The 12,571-nt window shown below is 48.3% G+C and overlaps 1 protein-coding gene across 2 annotated transcripts in view; it reads left to right on the top strand.

Moving 5' to 3' along the window:
• Positions 1 to 421: 421 nt before the first annotated feature.
• The window catches only part of SNAP25 (synaptosome associated protein 25), a 62,385-nt gene continuing 50,235 nt past the window's right edge, over positions 422 to 12,571 (top strand). The window contains exon 1 of one of the 2 annotated variants that reach the window (XM_066316534.1): positions 422 to 586. The gene's annotated coding sequence lies outside the window, so the exon portion shown is untranslated. The remainder of the gene's footprint in view (positions 587 to 12,571) is intronic. The other variant, XM_066316533.1, reaches the window with a different exon arrangement.

Raw genomic sequence — 12,571 nt, 5'->3', positions numbered from 1 at the left:
GGCAGCTCCGATTTACGAGAGGGGAGGGAGGAGAGGGAGAATAAACAGATTAACACACCCAGACCCCTGGCAGGATGTTCTGAGAAATAAAAAGAGGGGAGAGAAGGAAGAATTCACACATAAAAATAGAAGCCCACGTAGGTTGGCCATATATGGAGTACCGGGGACTTCAGAGGGATACCCTCTTCGGACCACCCCTTTGGCGGAGGAAATCGCTGCTGCGGGAGGGCCCCTGCCCCCCTGCCCCCCTGCCCGCCCGCAGCCGCCCTCAGCCCCCTGCCCCGACCCCGGCCCCGGGGCGGCGGGAGGCGGCGGGCGGCGGCGGGAGGCGGCGGGGCGGCGGAGCAGCGGTGCGGCGGCGATGACTCAAAGCCGCCCGGCCCGCTCTGCCCCCTCCCGCTCCCCCCGCCGGGGAGGGCTATTAAAAGCTGCTGACGTAGGAGCGGACGGCCATCTTTGATGAGGGCACGGCTCCCGATCCATTGAAGAAGGAGACCCGCGGAGGTCAGCAGCCTCCTGTCCTTGCCTCCCATCCAGCTGCGGCACCGACCCATCGACCCCGCCGCGCCGCGCTTCGCCAGCCCAGGTAAAGGTGGGAGACCACCGCGGGCACCGGCTCAGCGGGGGGAGACGGGGTATTGACGATAATGAAATGGGAAAAAGGATATATTTAAAGTGGGACCCGTTCGGCTTTTTGTCTCCAGCCTCTGGGCTGCTGCGGGGACAGAGAAACGCAGGGAGAAGGGGGTGATTTCTCCGCCAGCCTCATCCCCGGCGGGAGCCAGGGGAGACAGCCGGGCCGTGCCTCTCGGCAGTGCGGGCGGCAGGAGGCCGACGGAGAACGGAAGGTCGGAGGAGAAGGGGAACCAGCGCCATTCCCAGCTCCGAGCGGGAGAAGGGTCTACGGGCGTTCTGCGCCGCTGGGCCGGACCGGGCTGTGCCGCCCGAGGCACTGCAGCAGCCGCACCGCGCCGGGCTGCGGCGGAGCATCAGCACCGCGGAGAGCGCCAGGCCCGAGCGGGACGGGGAGGGGACGCGTGTGTGTCTGTGTGTCTGTCCGTGTGTCCGTGTGCGTGTTCAGAACCGCGGACAGCGCCGGGGCCCGCGCCGGGACCGGGGAGTGCGGGGCGTCTGTGTGTGTCTGTGCGTGTCTGTGTCCGTGTGTCTGTGTGTGTCCGTGTGTCTGTGTCCGTGTGTCTGTGCGTGCTCAGCACCGCGGCCGCGGCAGCCGTGGCGGTGCCCCCGCGGCGGCAGCGGAGGCGGCCGTGCTGCAGCGCCCTGCGGCTCCGCGCCCCCCGCCCCGGGGCTGCCCCCCCGGACACGGGACTGGGGAGCGATTCCCGACTGGCAAGCGCCGGTGCTCCCTCATTCCGGGACAGGACCGCGGGCAAGAGCAGTTGTGGCTGTGCAGCTCACAGTGAGAAGAAAGGAGAAATAAAATTTTTAAAAAGCCTAAACAAACAAACAACAACAAAAAAGGCAAATAGCATCACTTCCTGCAATTAATCGGCGCTTGGCACTTCGGCCCCTCTCCTGGAGAGGTGTTCGTGCAGGGAAGGCGGGGGTTACATAACGCCAGCCCGCTGGGTCTCCCCGGGGCCGGTCAGCGCCCGTAAGGACCGCCGGCAGCCCCCGGGGCTTCCCCGCGGCCGCGCTCCATCCCCCGGCGGGGCGGTCCACGGGCGCCGCGGTGCCGTGACACGGCGGGGCTCAGCCCGTGCGGCCCCCCCGCCCCGCTCTCCGCGCTGCGGAGCGGTGCGGAGCCGCCGCCTTATGTAACGCGGGCTGCCCCGTCACGGCTCCTGGCCCCGGCTCTCCCGACGCCGGCGGTGTTCCCTCCGCCCGTCCTTTCCGCTTCCCGGCACCCCAACCCCCCAAACCCTTCGGTGCCGTTCCAAGTTGGTAACTTCGCTGGTGTTTTTTTTTTTTTTTTTTTTTTTTTTTTTTTCTGCGAGGCGAATAAACAAGGGGAGAAAGGGGGATTGGGCTGCGTGTCCAGACACTGCGCTGCGTAGCTGCGTCAAACCGGAGCCGCGGGATCTGCCAGATTTACGTGCTTGGCTTGAATAATTGCTGCTGGTTTCGTTCCCAGCTGAAGACCGGGGGTGGGGGGGGTAAGTGGGGGGCCGGTCTGCAGCGCTGCCCGGGGGTGGCAGAGCAGCCCCTTAACCCAGACCCGTCTGCTTCCAGCCCTGGCAGCAGCATCTGCAAGGACATGCCTGTCCCACACCCCCACCTCATCCTAGCTGTGCGCATGGAGCAACTCCCCCATCGATCGGCACGGGGATGGTGTGGGGCAGCCACCCCTCTGCGTGGCAAGGGAAGGGACGGAGCCATCTGGGAGATGAGTGCTCCAGCCACCTGCACATCCCTGCAAAGAAGCCAGTCTAGGAAAAAGCAGCGGTGGTTTTCCATTGCTGCTGCATCGCGCAGAAAGGGTCAGCCAGGAGGTGACCACGGAAGAGTTTGGTTCCTAGGATGAGTGCCAAAAAGATAACAAAGTGACCAAAGCAAAGATGCAGGCAGGCCTGATTGACAAAAGCAAAAGCTTGAGGCTGCCTCTAAAGTCAAGAGGAGTTGCAGAAACTCAGCACGTTACAGAACCGAATGCAGCTAGACAGCAACCCCCAAATAAATGCAGCTTAACTTTCTTTCCACAGCTAACTGGAAAATGAGAGTGGCATTTACAAGAGCTCTCGGGACCAGGCTGTGTGTCCATTGAACTCATGGGGGCAGTGAAAGAAACAGCAGAATCCAGCCAGTATGAACCCTCGAAATACATCTAATGAGATGCAGCTCCACTTCCCAGATTTATTGCACTGGAGGTGGGAGCTGCTTTTCAGGTCAAGGGAAAGCTTTTCATTTTTCTCCCTATGCTTTAGGTATGGCAACAAATAGCAAGATTAAAGTGCTAAGACAAATAAAGCACGGTCTCTACCTAGTGCTTGCACAGAACACTTTTCCTGTCAGTGTGAACAACTTCAGCGATTTTTATGTCTGTGTGTCACAAGGCTACAGCTGCTGCATTTGTAGCAACCCTCAGGGAAAAATAGAAAGTATATGGCACGGTGTAGGGCTCAGTTTGGTAATGATTTCTTCTCTCAGGAGCGAAGAGCAGAAGCTGTTTTCCCTTTACCTTGGCTTGTTGTCATAACGCTGACTCTTTTTCTTGCTGTTTTTTTCTCCCCAAATCTCTACCATAACGTTTTATAACATAAGGAGAGTACTTTCATCTGTACCAGTTTATACCCCCCCACACACTGATTTCAGACATTTCTAGGGCTCTAAGCTGGGTAAGACCACAACAGAAGCAGGCTGACTTTGCAGCATTCATTGTGCAGAGTGCGTTTTCCTGTCTGTGGAGTTTCATGCCCTGCTACCAATGCAGTCACCTTTGGGCTGGGCCGGTGCCAGGTAATCTGTAACGACAGGCTTGTTGAAGCATTTCAGAGCTTTACAGTCTAAGGCAGACAAGAATAATGTGTTGCTGGAGAGCTGCTGCAGGATGCACTTCTCAGGCAGATCATGATTACCTCTAGGAACCTGGGCTTTGGAGAGGGCATAGGGCTTGTCTATCGACTCCTGGGAATGCTGGATTATAGTTTGTCAAGGCTGTGAGTTGTCAAGGAAGAGTTTATTTTTTTAGCTTATTATTTTCGGGCCTCCAATGGTGTCTTTTTGCTTAGTTTCAATAAACTCTGACCTTGCAGATTCAGCTTGCTGCATTGTATTGCAACAAGCACTTTCTCCAAAACACGCAAGTTATATTCCTAGTTCTTGTCTGTCGCCCCTTTGTTACTTCCTCCACAAATGCTCAGACACACACAAACTCCCACCAGCAAAATCTGCCTCTTATCTGATCACGATTTTCAATATGCTGTTCCACATCCCACTAACTTTTCTAGGACTTTCCACCAAGCACAACTACATAGGTTCACAATTGTTCTTTCATGCTTTGTGATGGCCTCAAGGCTGACATTTCAAGACTCGAAAGTGGATCTGAATGGCCTAGAGGAAATATTTGAACCACTTGCCCTGCTATTTTAGAAGGAAATTCAGCTTTGTTCTTCTATCTTTCATCTTGTTCACTTGCTATTTCATCATCACCTCATGCTCACCTAAAATCCTCATTTGATTCCTACTAAAGATCACCAGGATGAAAGAAACACATCAGGGGCATTAGGACCCTGATGTGAAGGGTGATGAGTGTTGCCTTCTGATTTTGATTACTCCAGCAGGTCAAATCCAAAGTCAGTTGGAATCAAGGAAAATACTTCCCTGTACATCATTCTGTGGCACTTGTAAAAGAATATTTAGCAGTTTAGGTTCTTCAAAGGAAAACAAACGCTGTGTATGTATTCCCTTTGAAATATACTGGCACCCTGCAATTCTAACGAGAATGTAATATTGCATTATAACCTTTTTCCGTTTTTTATCCTTCTATTCTTTTCTTATTTTTGTTTTAATAATAAGAGACATGGCATCTTATCTTACCCACTGGAGAAAGCTGAATTTTACTACAGGCACAGGGAGGAGAAGAGGGAAACACTAAGTAATTAATCATGGCTGTTCCTGGCCTTTTAGAGCTGAATGTTAGTGCTGACCAGTATGTGCTCTGTCTGGCTATTTAAGAGATTTGATTTTATTTTTTTTTCTTTAGAGCCAGCAGTGCTCTATTTCACTTTTTGAATGGGATTTAATTTAATTTATTAGGCCCCATTCATAGGTAGTGTGAACTGGCACACCTGAGTGCTGTGCTACTCTACAGGCCGATAATCTTTCAAGCTGGGACTCCTCGTTGGTCTTTTAAACCAGAAGTGAGTCTATTTGCTGAAGGAGCAGCTCTTCTAACAACAGAACTCATTTGAAATGCTGCCCTTACAAACCCCATCCCTGTTTTTTACTGGCCTGGTCTCATTGTCACAGACCCTCGTAGCCAGGCTGCCTCAGGAATGGTGACAGGGAGCAGCATGAAGCAGCAGAGGAGGAATCCTGCATGTTACGCCTCTATTTCAGCTTGGGTTCTGCTGCACTCTGCTGGTGCACAACACCAGCAGAACTTGGATATGGTGTAAAACCCAGGGTGCAGCTGAATTTCTCCTAAAGGTACAGTTGTGTGCAGAAAAAGTCAGAAATTCCTAGCGGTAGCCATTCATTTTTCTTTCAGGCTGGGAACTAGTGGGAAGTTTTCCTGCATTCCAGTAAGTGCACAGCAAAACTATGCTTCTTCCATCAAGTCTTTTAAGGCAATATTCTTAATGGCTGAGATATTGCCTTTGTAAAGTTGAAATATGAAAGAACAGAGGCAAAGGCAAGTCTCACTGACAAGTGACTAAAACTGAATGAGAGAAACTGGTTTTTATGTGGTTTTATGTGTTTTCATTATAATTATAGTTTTCTTCATGCTTTTGATATGACCAAGTTCTTGTGCCAGCCTTTAGGTAGAATCTGTGAGCAAAATGAGTTATCACAGACTATGGCAGTGCTAAGAACTAAAGTTTGTACCCTAGACATTACAAAAGGATGTCTCATGTAGGTGATTTGTGAAATTAATACAAGATTTGCTATTTCTTCCTCAAAACCTACAAGTTATCAGGGAGTTACACATACATGGCACTGCAGTCCTTGGTAGGGAATGTTTGTAATTTTGCGTTGATCTCTTCCATCTTTCACATTTTCTCAGTGGCATTCGCTTGCTAAAAATCCCAGCAGATTCCCTTGCTAAAAATCCCAGCAAATCTCCAAAGAATTTCACTGTCACTTGTCTGTCAAGGAGACTAGCAGTTTAGATTGAAAACTAAAGCTCTGATCACTTCACAGCTTGGTGCTTGTCATGCTGTGTTTATTTGTTACAATTACTCTCCACCCAAAGGAGAGGAATTCTGTTCCTGAATTGCAACATAGTCGTGGGAGAAGTAGTAATTGTATTTTTCCTTTTGTATAAAACAGTTATTTGGAAGATGTGCCAAGCTCTGCTTTGGTTACTTTTTCCACTCCTGGAAATTCTAGCTCCCAGTGGAACCGTGCAGATGCCAGTTCCTTGATCTGCCTTACAGAGGTAAATATATTTCCTGCAGCTACTCTAAAAATTTTCATTAAACAAAAGTATACTTCTTCAGAAGAGCTCATCTGTCAAAATAGTGTTTTACCATTCACTGATTCTTTTTTTAATCAGGAACAGAAGTCTCCCATGCATATTTAAGCATTTTTTAAAATAAAAGGTACTAAAATTAGCTTCACTATGCTTTAGATGGAAGTTAAAGTTTTCTTTCTCCTCCCTGTGCTAGTATTTTTTTTTTGTTCAGCCTGCTCCCATTCACATCCATCGGCAGCTCACCATTCACCTCGGAGGGATTTAGCCAAGCCTGCATTTCTGCAGGCATCAGGGAATTGCTGTTTGGTCCAGCCCAGAGCTTGCTACTGCCTGGAGCCTCTGCACCCTGCACACACAGCTCAGGGCTGTGCCCTGCAGTGCTGACCCTGCCAGACACTGACATCGTTAGGAGAGAAATTTCTGTTCCCTGTTTATTAGGCACAGACATCTCACAGGGATAATTTGCTCCTGCAGAAAGAAGGAAGAAGGCGCTGGCAATTAATTGGACTAGAGATGTTCAGTAACATCTGAACTTTAGTTACTGGGGGTTAGGGATTAAAGCACCGGGACTGCACATGGAATATTGGGATTCAGGTGCAAGTATCACACATTAAATAAATGTAACCTTTGCCAAGGGCCTCAATTGCCTCCATCCATAAAAGAAAAAGCTGAGATTAAAACAACTTGCAGTTTGCAGCCCTCAGCTCCAGATGTAGGACAAGCACCCCCTACCTTTGAAAAAATATTTTTATGAATATTAGGGCATAGCAGTTTCCGCTGCCTGGGAGTGGTGACCTAAACATATAAATGCCATATAAATCCAGATTATTACTATTGCATCCATGATAGTAAGAGAGGAACGCGATCTCATACCAGAGGCTGGAGGAAACATTCATGCATTTGCTTATACATTACACAGGACCAGGATCTGCCAGAGCTCTGTGTTCCTCCAGAGCTGCACTGAGCTACAGGGGAGAGTGGGACTGAGCCCTCTCCCTTCAGCAGCAGCAATTGTAAACCAGTAACACAACAGCTGAACATACAGCCCAGGTATGTTCTGTGAACATTGGAGTATTTCAGCCGAACATTTGCTTTACCACAGAGCATTCACCTAAGTGACACCAAAGGATGTGAAAAGCCCTTAAGAAACAAACCAAAGTATGCAAACCCAATTAAACTGGAATTCACTGGACTTCCAACAGCCAGTTCTCCCCAGAGAAGTGTTTGTTGTGATTTGCTTAGCTGTATGAAGACAGGTACTGCTTGCAGAGCTGACAGAAGGCTTTCCTGCAGCTTTTCTGCCATTAAAAATGTGTCCTTGGGACACAGAATTTGCAGTTCCTGAAAATGTAGGTCTTTCATTATACCAACACTAGAGGCAAGAGGCAGAAAGGCCAAGAGCAGCAGAGGGGTTTAAGATGGCACTGGCTGAGTGCAGGGAGGGGATTATGTGGCATGGCTGGTGGTGGTCACAGGAGACTGGACTTGCTAAGGCAGCGAGTCTCTTCAAGTCTGATGTTCCTAAGAGGTTTTCTTATTTAACAGAAGAAAAGAGAGGAGAGGGGGAAAAAGGCCTGGATGGTTCTTTGCTGTCAGTTCAGTTCATTTTAGAGATGAGCACGTCAAGAGACAGTGGAAAAACCCCTCGAGGCGGCAGGAATGCACTAAATATAATTGAAAATTCTCTAGACCGCCTTTGTAATGCAACAGCAGGGCCATCTGCAGGCTTTAGATTTTTAATATTAGCACGGTATTTTTAAATCATTGTGTTGTCTCATTCCTTTTTTCTTAATTAACCGTTTTAAATAGTACAAAATAGGCTGCTCCTGAAGCCACTTGCAGGCTCTGAGGATCGTTTTCAAAGCCTGGTAAACAAGAACAGGTACTTGTAACAGGCTGACAAATAGGAATGCAAGAGAGCTGCCAACGTCACACAAAAGGTCCCCAATTTCCAGATTAATGCCCAGGGCACTTAAGGTTACCGTATTAAGCAGGCTGATAGAGGGTAGCATGTGACAGAAGAGCTGAGCAGCATCTCTCATCCTCTGGAGGCCTCAATAGCTGTGCTGCCTTTTTTATTTTTCTTGGAGTTTGGGGAGTCCTCCCAGTCCTTGCTCAACTTCTGCAGCCTCAGCCCTTTGCTCTCATCATGTTCCCCAAATGCCCTGAGGGAAACTACCCTCTCAAGAGAAGGAGATGCAGAGAAAGACTCCTTTCAGCCCCATTTAGGACAGGGGGTTTGGTATGGACAGGCAAGGTGCACTCAGATCACAGAGGAACAACAGGGAAAGCGTAGGAAGAGAGGAACACGGTACAGGGGGAGATGAAGAGCTAACTCTCAGCTACAAGGACCCCACTACTTCCCTCTCCTTTGACTGGGCCATTGAGTAAGAGGGCAGAAGATGTTACCCATCAGTGAACTGAACCCCCTACAAAACAGGACATCCCACAGGCTGCAGGACTTCTCTATCTTAACTGTTCCTCCAGCTGTACAACATTCCAGTTTTGCTTTCAAAAACTGCCTGCAGTGAAGAATGTGACAATATATGGTTTTTAGTTGAACAGTGAAATCCAATAAATTCTTTATTGTGGATGCAAGCATTTATCTGCAAAGTTATTAAACTGCTATTCAGACTGATGAGCAGCTCTGCTGCTGCCATACTGTGGTTTTCCTATGGTTACCCCATTCCTTTATGGAGCAACACTTGCTTTCCTCTTTTAAGTTCATATTCTCAACAGCTCCATTCTTTCCCAGTAAGGACCCCATATTTCTGTCCTTTCCTTGCCTGCAGAAAGCCTTTACTTGCACCTAGAAGTTTACTCACAAAACTTTTAAAAGGCTTTCCAGCCTGGCAGGTGAAGAGATAAGACACTGATCCAAAGGCCAGGACAGACTCCATGATATTGGAAATTAGATGTTTAAGCACAGAATGTGAGATTCCAAAGCTGTTTAAAGATTTCAATTTATTTACCTTCTTTTTATATTCTGTTTTTGTGTTGAGATTTCCAAGAAATGTGTTATACACTCAGCTGTTCTCCAGACAGAGTTCTTCCATTCATGCCTGCAGTCAGAATTTATTTCTCAAAACAATCAACTTCCTGCAGCAGGGAAGTCAGACACCTTTCAAAATTTAACCAGGCTCTCCGATATTGTCAAGTGCAGTAGGCCAGTTCCTGGGCTTAGAAGAGTTACTTTATCTTAACCAAAAAATGATCCACTGTAGCAATAAGGATGAAGAAGTGGACAAGAAGATAAAAAAGAGAATGAATAACTAGGGGAATGAAAAAAAAACCCCAACAAAGCACAAGCCCAAACACACACAAAAAAGACAAAGGCCAGCAGACTCAAGAGAAAGGACAAGATGGGCTTTTCATTTAATTCTCTTTCTTGCTGTTCTTTCCCTACGAGCACACCATTAACAATTACCTAGACTTAAAAAGTAAACATCAATCCCCAAGTTTTTGATAGAATCATTTTAAAGGTGTCCTGAAGTGTTAGGTTATAAAATGCTCTCACTCTTAATGCCCAGTCTGCATCCCCTTAGCAGCCACAACCTTCTGTTCCATCTATGCATTTCACAATGCAGAGGAGGTGCAGAGGTGCATCTTTACTCCTAATCTCAGTTTTATAGGCACACATAAACAGCAGGCTGGCAGGATCTGTGAGACATGCCCCCTGTAGTTGGTGTCTCAGAGACAAACAGCAGAGCAAAAGGATAACAACTGCTACCCACTCACTGCGGTACTGGAGATGTGCACTTGCTCTGCAGAACTTACATTGAAAATAAGAGCAAACCAGTGTTTGTGATATCACAGGGCAGAGCCCAGACATTTTCCCTTTTGCTAGAAAGCCTAAAAAAGGCCCTCTTTTCGAGTGTGTTAGAAATAGAAGCCTGTTTCAGAAGAGACATGAAGTTACCAGTGCAAATTAATAGCGCCAGATGGGGGGTTAAATTGCTGCCTCACAGCTGAAGACATGTGAGTGAATGAAAGCGGTAGACTATAAAAAGGGGATCATCAGAAGTGATGAGATCCTACTGCGAGGTGGGATTTGTGAATGTCGTGCCTGTGCTTGTAAGCATTGCTCAGATGAATGGTTTTATGGGCTGGAGCCAGGGGGAGAAGGGAACAAAGTCACGGTCATTTTAGAGATCATGTCTCATAGTGATGATTTTACTGCTTTGTTCAGGACAAGCTGTCCAGCAGGACAAGCTACAGTTGAGTATCCTGGAGCTTGGTCTCCTGAGCTGGCACACAGGAGACAGGGAGCTCACCAGAGCAATCAGAGAAACGTGGCTGCCTACTGGGTCTGTGTGGCAAGGTTTTGGGGGGATATAAGGGGCAAATTGGGTGAGAAGCTGCCAGAAACATCCCCTGGGTTCAGCCAGTGCCAGCTGGCTCTAAGATGGACCTGCCCCTGGCCAAGGCTGAGCCTGTGAGCGATGGTGGCAGCACCTCTGGGATAACAGATTTAAGAAGAAGGGGGGAAAAAACCTTCACAAGAGCAACTGCAGCCAGAGAGGGGAGTGAGAAAATGTAGGAGGAACAGCTCTGCAGGCACCAAGGCCAGTGAAGGGGTGGGAGGAGGTGCTCCAGGTGCTGGAACAGAGATTTCCCCACAGCCTGTGGTGCAGACCATGGTGAGCCAGCTGTGCCCCTGCAGCCCACGGAGGTCCACAGGGGAGCAGAGATCCACCTTCAGCCCATGGAGGAGACCTGTGCCAGAGCAGGGGCAGGCCCTTAGGAGCAGCCTGTTCCTGAAGGCCTGCACCCTATGGAAGGGGCCCGTGCTGGAATAGTTCAGGAAGAACTGCAGCCCATGGGAAGGACCCAGCTGCAGAATTTAATGGAGTTCTGAGAGGAACCCCATGCTGGAGCACAGGAAGTGTGTGAGGATTCTCCCCCGGGAGATGAAGGAGCAGAAGAATCAATGTGTGATGAACTGATCACAGTCCCCATTCCCTGCTGGCAGGAGAAGGTAGAGAATCAGGAGTTAAGTTGTGCTGAGAAGGGAGGGAGGGGGTAGGAAGAAGGTGTTCTAAGATCTGGGTTTATTTCTCATTGTCATACTCTAATTTAATTGGTAACAAATTCAGTAACTTTCCCAGGTTGGGTCTGTTTCGCCTGTGAGAGGAATTTCTGCATCACCTCCCTGTCCTTATCTCGACCCACAAGCCTTTTCTTGTATTTTCTCCTCCCTGTCCTGCAGAGGTTGTGGCTTTGGTGGACACCTGGCATCCAGCCATGGCCAACCCACCAGAGGCTGTTGAGCTGGGATAGCACTAGCTGGGTCAGCTTCCAGAGCAACAGGGAGCTTTGTCAGGAGTACTCCAGGTTTAAGGCTGTTGTTACTGAACAAATGGCTGTTTTTACATTAAGAGAGCAGCTCTTTAACATAGGTATTTCTCAAAACGTTTCAGTGGGAGAAAAAGATCCGTTTGGCCATAATTAAGCCCTTTTTAATTCTCTGGACACAGCAACAAAGGAGCCGGTTCACAAAGCAAACGTCTGGAGTTCAAATACTTCAATAATGCATAGCTGCATTACACAGAGGACAAGGCGTGGAGCTGCTCCTCCTTTCCACTGGAAGTGCAGTGGGCAGCTGGAGCACACAGTGCTCAACAGAGGCTCTGGAAGCCTTGAACACCATTCTTTACATGCCCCAAGAAAACAGGGCTGCAGCTGTGCTCTTTTACTCAACACAAAAACCAACAGCACCACCCCTCCCTGAATCTCAGAGCTCACAATGACTTCATTCTGACTGAGAAACCCGGCAGCGAGTTACATATGTATAAACACACTGTGGTTTGTACAAGGCAGGGATGTATTGTGTTCTGTAAAACCCTGAATCAGTTGAGCACAATAGGTATTTTGCTGTGAGTCACCCTCTGTCTAAAGGAGAACGTGGTCAGGTCCTCTCTCCAGCACTGCAGAGTAGAACTGACTCACCTCTACTGGATCTGTTCTTTAAGTCCAAAACAGAGGCAAGGCTGAGAAAAGTGGCTCCTCAGCACCTCAGGAACCACGTGGCCGAGATACGCTCAAGGTATGACGCACTTGAAGAAATCAGAGAGCAATTTGCAGCAAACTAATTATATAGTGAAATCCCCATCATTTTCTGTGTTCTGGGGATGCTCACCACGAATTTTGATTTTCCTTGGCTTCCTCTTCATCTAAAATGATTTGATGAGTCATTTTTTCAGAAAAAAAACTCTGGATCTTCAGACTGATCACTGCACACATTCAAGGTGTGACCTGTACTGCATTCCTTCAGTATTGTGCCAAGGGCTTCCTGCTCCCTTATTGAGTGTGCAAAGCCTGCAGATGTGGGAAGGTGTGAGAACAGTGAAAAGCTTGTGTTTCAAATCCAGAATTTGCTCACTATGAATATTCCTAATTAAGTATTTCAAAATATGTTATTTTGGCAAGCATTTATTTTTTTCCTGTAACTTTATCCACAAGATTTTTGACATAAAT

The sequence above is a fragment of the Sylvia atricapilla genome, chromosome 3 (assembly GCF_009819655.1).
Source record: "Sylvia atricapilla isolate bSylAtr1 chromosome 3, bSylAtr1.pri, whole genome shotgun sequence".
NCBI classification, from domain to species: Eukaryota; Metazoa; Chordata; class Aves; order Passeriformes; family Sylviidae; genus Sylvia; species Sylvia atricapilla.
Note: the sequence above shows the minus strand (reverse complement) of the source record. Positions and strands in the feature narration are given on the sequence as shown.